This window comes from Glandiceps talaboti, chromosome 22 (genome assembly GCF_964340395.1).
Source record: "Glandiceps talaboti chromosome 22, keGlaTala1.1, whole genome shotgun sequence".
In the NCBI taxonomy this organism is placed as follows: domain Eukaryota; kingdom Metazoa; phylum Hemichordata; class Enteropneusta; family Spengelidae; genus Glandiceps; species Glandiceps talaboti.
The window spans coordinates 1,635,101-1,649,740 of NC_135570.1; positions in this window are offsets into that span (position 1 = coordinate 1,635,101).

Genomic DNA, 14,640 nt, shown 5'->3' on the forward strand with positions numbered 1-14,640 from the left:
AATCTATTAATATCCACGATAGCAGACAACTTCAAGGTAAAAACAACAATTAGGGAGCCTTGAGTATTTAATATTTACAATCCATAGTTTTGTGACCAAATTGAAGATTCAGTTATTTTCAATTTGTTTGTTTTTTGTGTGTTTTGAGATATTAAAGTGAGATGAGCACTCAACATTTATTTTTACGAGTACTTTACATGCCAATATACAAAAATAAAACTACATATATTGTTAGAAAATACGTATACGTTACACAAACATGTTGTATAGCAATAGTGAATGTCAGCATTTTGAATCACCTTTAATAAAACTATGCATTTTGTTGAGTGTACCATCTCACCTTATCATTCACACTGTCCGTGAATGTTGTTGTTAAAATATGATGGTGATGGTAGCATTGGTGATGATGATGAAGATGATGGTGGTGGTGGTGGTGGTGGTGGTGGTGGTGGTGATGGTGGTGGTGGTGGTGGTGGTGGTGGTGGTGGTGGTGGTGGTGGTGGTGGTGGTGGTGGTGGTGGTGGTGGTGGTGGTGGTGATTTAGTTTTGAATGCCATAGAGAACACGGACAGTGATACATGTACTGACTCAAGTAGTGACAGTGAGTCAGATTAAAGTGACACTGATAATGGCAATACTGAAGGTGAAGGTGATGATGACAATGATATCAGGGAACTTTTACAAGTGACCAGATCAAACAGAGTATGCACAACATGTAAAACACGTTTTAGATACTAACTAGATTGTGTATGATTATAAGAGAAAGGTAACTAGCCAGTCTTTTACTGTTTATCACTTTACATGTACATGCACAAATATTGCTTTCTAATACAGAGTCAAAATCATTTAATTTGTATGTATACATATAATGGGAATATTGATTAATTTTCAGTATATGCAATTGTCAAGGGGAGGGTCATGTTTTACAAAATGGGACAGAGGGGAGGGTCACTTTTTACAAATGGAGAATATGGGGATGGTCATGTTTTACTTAACAGGCCATGTGTGATTTCCTCCGGCCCTCCCCCCTTGTAAATACTGAAGGCTCCCTTAGTTAAGTTCCATTTCTGAATAGCAGTGATGTAGGTGATATTGACTTCCAATTAGAATTCATGATAACATAAAGACAAAAGGGTTAGTAAATTTAACTTAAATTTGTTTCCTGACCCCAAAACATAGTTATGGACATCAAATTTATCATCACAGTTGCATCAGAAATAAAGATATGATCATTTCGGTGCCATAACAACACATTTTGTTACGTCATTGGCGGCCATATTGAATTTATAAATGAGCATGGGAATAGACACCACAACTACAATCACAGCATTCATAGAAGAAGATATGGAATCTGCTGCTACAGTCAGAAGCCATAGCCGCCATCTTGAATATTTAAATCTCTCAAGAATGGTGTTAATCGGTCTCTTAATCTATGAGTCTAATAGATCAAGAATAAGCAGTTTCCACTTTGACCACAGACTATAATTAGTGGCGATCTAAATTTGTTGAAAGCTAGCTTACCGTAGTAATATATATTAACACCTTCTCATCTATTTGGGGATTTTATTTTCTTACACTTTTTTGATATTTTGCTGATAAAATTACAACATTTTAAAGCCTTGGATATCAATTATTGTTTTGTACTATTTTCACTTGTAAAGTGTAAGTTTTGAAAGAGGTAACCAAAACTTGAAGATGATGATGTCAAATTTATCATATTTGCTATAAGAAAATAAAAAGCCACTATAGCTTAGACGGTGTTAGTTATCTTGATTGCATGTAGTTATTAATTTATCACATCATCTATAATAGCTTTAATAATTTATCATAACATCATAACTACTCCATCTATTTCACAAGATTATCATATATAAAATGAGATAAAATGATCGAATGTTTAAAGAACTGATGTCTTTTACCGACTTTACAATGCCGAGAGGTCGACCATTCCAAACAAGAGTGGGATCGAGTGTACATGTCATACAGGGCTATTGAGCTGTTGAATGAATGATTTCAACTATTTCCCGTTCTCTATAATGTTCAATAATTTTGTGACTTCTAAGGTCATTAGGCAGGGCAATTCTTAGAGTTGTAAATGACATTTATGAATAAACTACTACTACCATGTACATATCAAATCAAAATTTTACACTATTTCATGACATTAATTTCAACTTACCTTTAACGAAAAGCGGCTTCTGTGTTTTGGTCGTTTGATAAAAAGTGAACCCTCTTTCACAATATGATTAATAGATGTCGCCGACATTATAGATTTGACGACTTTAGATGATATATATTTCAGTTTGAAACCTTAAACTGTACAGTGTCGATGAACGACACGTGTCTCTCAATGTGAAAGTCTGTATATGTTGCGTAAAATAAAAGCCCCGTGTGTATCGACTATTATTACGACAGCCAATCATTTTTGAAAAATCGAAGACTTTCAGGCAACATACGCAAGAGACGGATAATGAGTAGCCGTGTGATTAACAGGAGTTGAACATTTCACTCTTTGGGGAGTACATCGTCTTTTATTTGAACATCCTCCTCTTTCTTTCTATAAATCAGATATAGTTTACTTCCTGTAAATAAATAGTATCTACTGAGATGTCACTTCCTGGTCTGTGTCTGTTTGATTACGCACCAATTTGGACAGATCATAATATTTAAAACGAACGACTTCAAATCAGATATTCTAATCGGTATTTTTGAGATCTTGATACTTTGTCAAAGGAGTTGGTCTTACAAACTTTTCTTTTTAAATATTGAAAGAATGAATTAAATGTTATTAACGATCGTGCAATAAGTAATGTCTGGTGAGCCAGGGGTAATAATTGTAAAGCGCTTTGAGCACGGAGTGGGAAAGCACTATATAATGTAATAATGTAATAACCAATTATCATTGGCATGGTTGATATAAACAGTAACATATATAGTAACAAAGTGTATTGTCACTTGGAAAGTATTTAGTTAAGAAACGATTAGTGATAATTTTGGAAGGGTTTAAACTTGTCCAAATTTCATCCAGGCTTAATATGGCGTTTGTGGCAAACAAAACTCTAAAGAACTGTGCAATTATGTGCTAGGTCGCTTGTTATATTAATTATTATTATTTACAAGTGAAACTCGCCGAAATATTACATAAATAAAATGAAATTAAGAAATGAAATGTACGACGCGTGAGATTCAAACCCTGAATACTATCCAGATTGCTATATTCAGCTAGCTGAGCTAACATGTCAACTGATAGATTCTGTGTGTTGTGCTGGTGTGTACCAATTCTATTCATTCGATGGGTTCTAGTTCTCTATATCTACCATTTTGAATGCGACAATACTAACCCATTGTTCATAACTACAACCTAATTACTCAGCTGATCCATTGACCCTTGACCCTTGACCCTCAAACTGATCAATTTAAATTGAGTTCAAATACTTCTTTGATTTGTTTGTTTGTCTAACAAACGATGTAATCACTGTCGTCCCTTACTGAAGTGTCGCCATGAACTTCAAAATGGCAGATACAGAGCATATTCGGAGAATTCGTCGGTAGTAAATTACTTATTGTTTATGACGCATAATGCTCAAACATAAATCATACTTTCCTCAAACAGGAATACCTCACCAATTCTAGATTGTTCGAATCCCAATGCTGACACGCATACAGGCACACACTGGCCCTCACTCACTCACTCACCCACCCACCCACCCACCCACCCACTCACTCACTCACTCACTCACTCACTCACTCAATCAATCAATCAATCAGTCACATACATATGTATGTAATGTATGTATGCAAAATTACACCCATATGATTAGAGTACGCCCCCAACGTCCAACTACTTATCTCCAAATTGTAACAATGTCCAAAACACGTGTCATTGTTTCGTTTTACTTTTTTGTCCCAAATTACAACAAAAATACTAGAAATAAAAAGAGTAGAAACTACATGAACGTCTGTGCAATAATAATGACAATTTGATTTATTTCTTTAATAATTATCACCTAACTACAATTAAAATAACAAGAAATTACACACAGATCGTGAATACAAAAACCTGATGTGAGATTCTCTATTATACTGTTCATTTGCAGTATGTTTCCATTCTGAATGCAACAATTCCTGACAGACTGCTCTTTACTTCTAAGACAATGCAATTGTGATATAAAGAATAATGCCTTACAAAGACTACACGTCAGATGATCACAGTATATGTAACGTTCTTACAAAACCTGTCTTTTACCAATGAAATAAATGCTATTGTTATAGGGATATAGGCTATTAAAGACAAATGAGATATATGCTATTGTTGTAAAGACAATGTGATATGGACTATTGTTGTAAAGACAATGAGATATAGGCTATTGTTGTAAAGACAATGAGATATATGCTATTGTTGTAAAGACAATGTGATATATACTATTGTTCTAAAGACAATGAGATTTAGGCTATTTTTCTAAAGACAATGAGATATAGGCTATTATTGTAAAGACAATGTGATATATGTTATTGTTGTAAAGACAGTGTGATATATGCTGTTGTTTTAAAGACAATGAGATACAGGCTATTGTTGTAAAGACAATGAGATATAGATTATTTTTGTAAGACAATGAGATATAGGTTAATGTTGTAAAGATATAGGCTATTGTTGTAAAGACAACGAGATAGATTATTTGTAGACTATAAGTGTGTCAAAGTTCATGAATAAGAAAAACGAAAGGTGAGAGTGTAATAATAAATCGCTGCTTCTTTACGGTAAATGTAACATGAAATCAATGTCCCAATCACTTACAAAGTTGACTGTTTAAGTTGGTTAGTTACACCTATTTAGTAACACTGAACATTACTAGAATGTCATGATTTGGTGACGACTATATAACAGTCACAATACCTCAGAATTGTTAAATCTATTTTTGAGAGTCACTTGTTGGTATTTGAAACATTTGTTTATAAACTATATCAAACTGATTTAAATCAACCATTAGTATGATTTCTGGATAATAAAGGCATACAACTGTTTGTAGTCTTGGGCGGTTGAAGGCTTCTAGAGTTGAACTATTCGAAACTGCAATAAATGTATTATATAATAACAGGCATGATAAGAAGGATGAAAAATGTAAACTGTTGCACAAGTGTTGGATAAACATTTTAATGTCTGACATCAAAGTTAGCGATTCCTTTAATGATTACCAATGTAAAAATAACCGAAACGCCAAGGTATAGTATTTAAAGCCACGGTGTATTCTAGGTATTGCCAGTTCAGAGCATTTTTTCTGAAAATACCTTTAATTCATAGTATTGTCAGATTGACTGTATTTTCCAAAAAACATTAATTCATAACATTTACTGTTTTACTGTATTTTCTGAGAACGCTTTTAATTCAAAGTATGGTGAGACAAACGGGCACGATTGGGACCGTTTACGTTTGACCATCTCATTTGGTACCTTTGGTACCTTTCTCTCTCGGCAGCACCTTCTATTTTCCCTTATAGCTATCGGATTTAAAATTTCATGCTCAAAACTCCTACTTGAGGAGCTGAAATTGTGAACATTGTATCTAGGTGGCAATGGTGGTTGTCTCTGAGGTAAGGTTTCTGTTATTTGTACATCATCTCTGATTAATTTGGCCTGTCCGTGTGCGGAGAGATCGCTTCCACGCCGTTTACTAAATAAATCGTTTATCTTACATAAATCTGTATATCTCTTTTGAGGGACCTCGTAAATATCGTTTTGATGCTCATTTATATCACCAGTACGACCTATTCCATGTCTACCTGCCCCTACAAAGAAATGACCGCCTGTACGTTTAGGTTGTATGCATTTATTAGGAGTTGGAGGCTCAGACTCAAAGTCACTGTCGTTTTCATCTTGCCTGTCATCAACAGGTGTTAGTTTGCACTTGTCTTTGTAATTCCGTAATGCCTCGGCAGTTGGGACATTGATCTCACTAATTTCAACATAGCTACAACTGTCTGTTCGGACACGCTCATAGTCTGGCTGATCTGAGCAGTTTCCTTTAGGTACAATTCCATTATTAAAACTCGACACCATTTTCTCAGCATTGAACATTTTTTAAAGATGTTTTTTAGGGCATTGAGTAGAGTCCTCCAAAGCTTCATAATATACAACTTTGCTATGTGCTGCTAAACCTCTTGGAGACATTGCTCGTCTAGAAATGATGGGTGTTGCAGGACGGGAAGTTATACGACCATCTGTCTGTGAAGGTTGTGTGCCTTGGCTTTCCATACCAGGACCTCGTAGTATTCTCGGTGCTACCGGTGGAGGGATACTTCGATTACTGTTATCGACGTCGGCAATGTAGTTTATTTTAGCTGGAGGTTGATGAACTGGAAGCAAATTTCCAAAATCTGAAGAATAACACAATAATGTCATTTGTTAAGATAAATTCACAAACAGGTCAGTTGAATATGATAAACACAAAGACAATCTGAAAGCAAATAATTCTAAAATGATTTTCAGATCATTATTAGGTTAAAATGTGAACCTTTACAGAGGAGTTTGCATATATGTGTTAGAAATCTAAAAGTTTAAACGTAAGTGCATGGGCAGACATATTTATATCATTAGCTGTTAGTAGCTACAGGTTTTACTTTTCAGTTTTTCACCAAATGATCGTTTTGCAATAATCTATTCGTTTAGCATTTCAAAACAATGCTTGTTGGAGACATAAAATGACCTCTACAGAATAATCTCCGTTGTAATAGGGAACTTACAATCTAGACTGAGCATGCTCAGACGCAAAGGACTATGGGATTATCTGTGGTTATTGTAATACTTAATCTGAAGCTACTGATAAAATTCACCTCCCACAATTGTCAGGGTAACTATGAATTGATTATTTGTGGTTACAAACAATGTATCAACATTAGTTACAATACTTATTGATTCGTATTTATTTACACACACACACACACACACACACACACACACACACACACACACACATACACACACACACATATACATACATACATACATACATACATACATACATACATACATACATACATACACACACACATACACACACACACATACACACACACACACACACACACACATACATACATACATACATACATACATACATACATACATACATACATACATACATACATACATACATACATACATACATACATACATACATACATACATACATACATACATACACATACACACACATTATATGTATGTAATACATTTGGCCAGTGAACTCCGTACCGTTAACGTTCTCTAATGTTGCATCAATACCATCCTGTTGACAATAATGTAAGTCGTTTCCACCAGTACACCAATGCGACATCTCTTCGTGATGACAGTTTCTTTGATGATCTTGTTTACGTGGATTGCCCTCATTCTTGTTTTCTAAAATCAAAATATATGAGATTTCAGCATTGTACATATACACATTGCTGGCTAGTAATGTCTATTTAAAATGAATGAAAGTGAAGAGAATGATAACGGCTTAAGCATGGTCTATGATACATAATATCCTATACGATATAACCTTTGTTACGTTAGACTGAGTTATTGGAATCTAGTTTTTGAAGTGACTACATAGTTTTCGTCCGAATCACAGGAGGTAACCTGATCAAATGCCATAACATCATTATGCTGATGACATCTGAGTGATTTGGATGAAAGCTACGTAGTCGCTTCAAAATAGATTCCAATAAAGTAAATTTACTGTTACTACTATAATACCAGTCTTTTCCTCTCACATAGATGTATTTACAAACAGCCATTTTAGAAATGTCATTTTACCTCTAACAAAGGAAGGAGTCTTTATGGTTATGTTATATATCTGTCTGTCTGTCTGTCTCTGTCTATCTATCTATATGTCTGTATGTATGTCTGCTGTCTGTCTGTCTGTCTGTCTGTCTGTCTGTCTACATGTCTGTGACATACTTTTCTCAAAAATGGCTGAGTCGAAATTTGAGATAACGACTAGAACCGATTAGTTTTTTGGAAGAGATATGAAATTATAGAAAGTTGGCATATTGGGCATAAACAATTTGTGGTCCATTATTCTTGTGATAGATAACCCCATGTTAAAATGGTTTTGTCCATGTCACCACACTCTGTCCATTGATGGTGCTGTTCACTATTAAAGCAGTAGGTACACTAATTTTCAAAACTAATATCTACAATTAGAATGGCAATAATTAACCACTATTTAATCAATATTTTCAAGTAGGGTGATATTTTAGTGTCTGATGAATTTTCACATCAAAACATTTTTATTGACATTACAAGGCAGACTACATGAGTTTCGAACTTCCGCATCGCACTGATACATACATATTCCTAGGCGGAGGGCATTCAGATCTAATCTTGTTATCGTTTCAATAGGAATGAAGGATTCTCCTGTTTATAAAGTTCTCTACTTTCAATAATAGTGATATGATATATACATACGTGTTTGATCACATTCACCTGGTATTGGTAGATTAGCAGATACTCGATGTCTATGTAGTACATTGGTCTTGGGTGTGGCTTGCCTGTTTCGTGAAGATGTTGAAGTCTCGTTGTCTTGAAGGATGCTATTTAGCAACAATCCATGTTCTGTTCTAAGCCGATAAAACCCTTCGACCAGAGAACAGACATCGTCAGACCTACAGAGACAATGGTTTCAGTCTTTAACATACCTAGTCTATCCAATGAATAGTGTGGAGTCTTTAACATACCTAGTCTATCCAATGAATAGTGTGGAGTCTTTACTATACCTAGTCTATCCAATGAATAGTGTGGAGTCTTTAATATACCTAGTCTATTCATAGACCCTCCACAAGTAAAGCTATTACAGTATGTTCAAGAACCAGTGCAAATCCCAGAATGGGATTCAACTAAACTCGACTTTAGATATTAACTACCAGGCTTGCTAGAATGTGTATACATATATCTATCTGTTTCCCCCTTCATTAATATGTTATCTTGCATAATTCATTATAGTTGACTGTGCTATTTGGCATAGTCCCTAATAAGAACCATTGACAGTTATGATTTGAATTCAGAGACAGATTTGGAATATGTGTCTTTGGTTTGAAGGAGACTAAGTAAAGAAGAAGTCCATCCAGCCATACACAGACTTTTCAATCATTTGTCTAATTAACTTTAATTACTATGGATGATTTGAAAAACAAATCAAATACACTAAAGTTTTGTGACTTTGAAGTTGAAATTCAACGACATTTTGAGGTGATTTGAAATTCGCCATTTTGTCGCAAAGGTTGTCGGGATGTTTAACCTCACTCACCTTGAAACGTGTATTTGCAGTATAAAATGTCGGCCATCATTTAATCTATTTAGATATACCCCAATTATAGAGCGGAGAGGGGTTATATAAATAGTACTTCCTGCAAAGTTGATGTCGTGCAAAATGATGGTATCTTTAGTTACTCTGACAAGGTAACTGCCATGCAAATCCATTTGCCGGGAGGATGGAGTCGGAATAATTTCAACTCGGTAGCTAGGGAGATTTCCCTTAGCAACTGGAAGATCAAAATAGAGAAAATGTATATAGGATTACAGATGAACTATGCAAAACATATTTTTAAGTATGCTGATAGAAATGTGAGTTGGCAAAGGTTGAATTAAGTCTATGTTCTGATACTGATATGGCATCAAGCACTGTTTTCTCCATTGAGACACTTACATGAATATATATATAAATATATATAAATATATATATATATATATATATATATATATATATATATATATATATATATATATATATATATATATATATATATGGATATATTCATACATATATAAGTGTCTCACTGGAGAAAACACACACACACACACACACACACACACTTAATTCCAGGCATTGTGGTGTTCACTGGTACAGTATATATTTCTCGATTACAGTGATATTGTTGACCATCTATCAGATGTACAATTATGGTCCTTGCCTAATTTTAGACAAATTAAAAAAAGTAGTTGACTTATAAAATTGATATGTTACCATAACAATCTGTAATCAGTTATGATGTATGGTTCATTTGCAAAAGAAACTTACCCAAACATGCTCCTTCGCTGAGTGATCGAGTCATTCGTTTGGCAACATTCTCCTTAAACACGTGGTTAGAGGTAACACTACTTGACATGGAAACCCCTTTGTTGGTGATTAATTTCAGTGCGGACAACCATTCTAGTCTTTTATCATCTGAACTACAGGCTAAAATGACGGAGGTTTCTTCACTGCTCATAATGGCAAATGCAAATCGAGTTGACTTCTTCCTGTTTGATATTGAACCAATGTATGATATGTCTTCTAGTTTCAGGAGGTGTGTTCTTCCTTTATCTGTACGGGCCTTCTTGTCGCTTTTGTAGAAGTCAATCCTCTTGAAGCCATCCTTTGAGTCGTCATACAAAACGAAATATCTGACGAACCATGTCTGAAAATATAATAATGTATTGCCCACTCTAAAATATCGTCAAAAATAACCATTCAAATTATACAAGTTGAGTTTATAAGCGTTTTTACTCGAGCAAAGATGGCTACTGAAAAATGCTAGCTCCGGGATATCTTAACCTCTTGTAGAGTTTTTAAGAGCAGATTTAGATGTAGTGGAAAATAAACAGCATACGAGACTATGTTTGGAGTAAAAATTAAACGTTGACTTTACTTCGTGATAGCCCAAAGATTTGCCTAACACTCAAAACCGGAGCCAAGGCTAAGTGTGACGAATTCTCCTAGCTAGCTATCAAACCTTCGACATTTTGGTCGTTACAGTAATGAAATCATAATAAGTCAAGTATAGTCCTATATAGGTGACGCATAATTATGTGTCCTGGAACAGGAAACAATGGTATTGATATTAAAATGTCAAATAAATTATTTCGATACTGAAATGTCACATAAATTATTTCGATACTGAAATGTCACATAAATTATTTCGATACTGAAATGTCACATAAATTATTTCGATACTGAAATGTTCGATATAGTTACAGCGATTCACACAACGGATGAAGCTGTTGAAAGTATTGCTTTCAAAATAGGGAAAATGGAAACTAAGGCATAGGTATTATTTCATTTTTACAGCATAGATAATTATCTTATTTGTACTTGCATGTGAAATAAATATAACACTGTCTGTGTCATAAATCTTTAGCCATCATTAGTTTCGTATATAATTTCCGCAAACGTAGTACTAAAAATGCCCGTAGGAGCGGCTATCTTGTACATGTACAGCCAATTAAGCCATCGTCGTGGCGATATACTGTCCCTGTAACGTTGTTGTCGCTATTTAAAGTGAAAGCCATTTGATTCATTAAGCGGTCTAAAAAGTCTGACTGTGAAGCTGTCATGTGGTGGGGTCATTTACAACGTGGCATTAATGTCAATCATTTTAGATCCGTTGAAGGCTCAAGTTATTGCAAAAATACGCCACGCTCTGAAATTGTGAAGTGTCCTTGAACAGGACCAATCCATGCAAAGCTCTTCAAAAAAGTATTCTTTTAACAGTCACTATATAGATAGATGAATTACTCTGTTATGATATTTTTGCAGACCTTTTGTATTCAAGGTTTGTTGATTGTTTTGGTGTATTAGGGGTGTGTGCCACCTGTAAGCTATGAAATAATGTATTCAGAAACAAATATGTTCAATCTTATTCTAAACACTTTCAAGTTGCCACTGACACGTTTATAGAAAGTGTTTTGTTAGGTCTAATAATTTACTCGTAATATCGTGCATACACCGTCAACAATGTTGCAGCACCTGCGGATAAACGTAGCTATGTAGATGTATACACGATAAATCAAGTCAAATTTATTTTGGGGTCCGCACCCAAAATAAGCGCCCTAAACAGCGACCACTATTTCAACCTGTTTCTGTACTGCTTATGGACAATATCGACCACTGACTAATTAGATGTTATTCCCAATATTTGTCTTCGTTCAGCCGAGGAAAATACGAGTGACTTAAGGGGTTTTGTCACTACTCGTCTAGCGACTCATAGTGACAAAGACCACACTGGTCTTGAAATATCGGAGAAAGTAATGTCAATTTTGTACGTTTTGACTCATTTCAAACACTGCAGAACCAGAGACGTAGACACGCATTGTCGTGGCATGGACCATAGACAGTGGAGAATATAGACGCACTATGTCGTAACGTAGCACGACTAGGGTATAAATTCTATATTTTTGGCTTATGCATAGTATAATTAATGGTATTTTAACAATTTTCAGTGAATATATTATAATGGTTGTGTGATCGAAAAATGATCTCCTGCTACAACTAGTACAGTTTTAACATGGTGACAGATCCAAAACAAGCTTGCACTCAAGATTTAAACTTTCCACTACACTACCTACAGATAATATTGACCACTAATTAACAGACACAATGTCTTTTCATGAGTAATTGACCAATTTTAGTGAATATATCTTTTGTTATATGACGAAGAAAAAATGTCCCAGTTGCAGCTAGTACGGGTTTAAACGGCGTCTATTTGGAGGTAAAACCTCACTTCCTACAAACATAAAAAGTCTCATGGATATTGAGCATGTTAGATTGGGATACCAGTGTCGCAAAGTTGTATGCTAAGCCACAGCCGAATTCCTACAATGAATTTCAGTCAAATGGAACTATTGATAAATTGATGTAGGTACATATCTGGAAACAGCTATTCAAAAGCATTCAATGTATTTGTTTTTTATTTGGCGTGGAAAGAATGCCAACAAGCGTGTCTGTTTACTTTATGAGGTGTGAAACAAAAAATTCTTCAAATATATTTGCAACATATTCAGCAACTAATTCAGTAAGCATTTACCATTTGATGATCAAATGCCCTTTTTACTGAAAGATACCATCGAAATTGCCCGGTAAAACCATGCAAACATTGGAATATACAAAATAAGGCTTACCTTGAAAATGAACCTACTCCGATCCGGTGGCCTCTTGATCAGCAAGTAACCGTGTTTAACAACGTCGTTTCCCCAGCTCATTCTGTAAACTTCGTAAGTACAAGTGTACGTACTGTAGTATTAGTAGAGTGATGAACCTTTCAAATGACGATTGACAATCAGTGACATTCACTACTATTAAATAGTTGCCATGCAACGAAAGTCAACCCCATGCAAAGAAATAAGTAAAAAGGTTTTTTGCGCAACTGACGTCACTATGAGAATGTAGTTGTTATGGGTACTAAAGCAGAAACCCTGGGGGTGATTAGTAATCAGATTTCAAATATAAAACTGCGATAAAATACGTAAAGTTGATCATTTGAAAGACTATGTACGTTTTAATTTTACGTAATTAATTCACAACATGTAGTATAACGCAATGTTTTTAAAGAAATGACAGCGTATTTCGAAAGAATTCTCAAAGTCTGTTTTATTTATCAAGATCATGTAACAATGGTCAACCTTCGTCATTCTAGATCCTAATTTGCATATTTGTACGTGCGTATATGTCTTTCACTTCATTGTGTCATATTATTGTGTATCTGGTGTATAATATGTGTATTTGCGTTTCTGCCTATTGTGTTGATATGAACATCAAGCCATACGTCACCCTTGAATCCGAAATGTAAGAGTTGTTTGTTATAGTGACATGGGATATACATATGTCCATATTTGGACTTAAAAAATACACACTTAACTATCAATCATTTCAATCACAAATCTTACAGCTGTGTTAACTACAACTGGACACGTACGGTTTTTTGGGAAATGTATTGCTATGTATAATATCATACACCGTGAACAGTATTGCATAACACTAGTACTATAAAGGTTCTTGTCACACGACCAAAACATTCTAATTACCTGTGCAAGTAACGTTTCGCCAGACCTAGTGGACAGGCTTTGTCAAACTGTTCGTTTGCTTGTCATACCGTTTGGTGGCGGTTTCAAGGATAGTATTGCATTTGGGTAAACGTAGTTTTTTGTAGGTAATAATTGTTTGTCACGCAAACTGCACAGAGAAGACTTCTACCAATTGTGATTGATATAGTGACATTAGAGGTGATATAATGATATTAGAGATGATATAGTGACATTACAGGTGATATAGTGACATTACAGGTGATATAGTGACATTACAGGTGATATAGTGACATTAGAGGTGATATAGTGACATTACAGGTGATATAATGACATTAGAGGTGATATAATGACATTGGGTGTGATATAATGACATTGGATGTGATATAATGATATTAGAGGTGATATAATGATATTAGAGGTGGTGATATAGTGATATTAGAGGTGATATAATGACATTAGAGGTGATATATCGGCGTTAAAGCTAAATAAAACAATCATAAATGTTGGGTTCTCTAAGTAAAAGTAACTGTCATGACGTGTTAACTAGTCTGGCAAACAAATAAGGACGCTTTTTTACTCTAGAACGAACAGCTTTGACCTGCATCACAGTAGGGATTTGTAATTGGTAATTATGTATAAGATAATGAGACATTGGAAGGTCCTACTGCCAATTAAATAATAACTAGACAATTCGCAAAGGAGTACTTGTCATACAATGACACTTCGGCCTGTTTAATGATGTACAAAGCAATGATTCATAACACATGTGGAGGTCCTGATTCTGTTTACATGTATTTTTCTTGCTCACAGCATTACATGACTTCA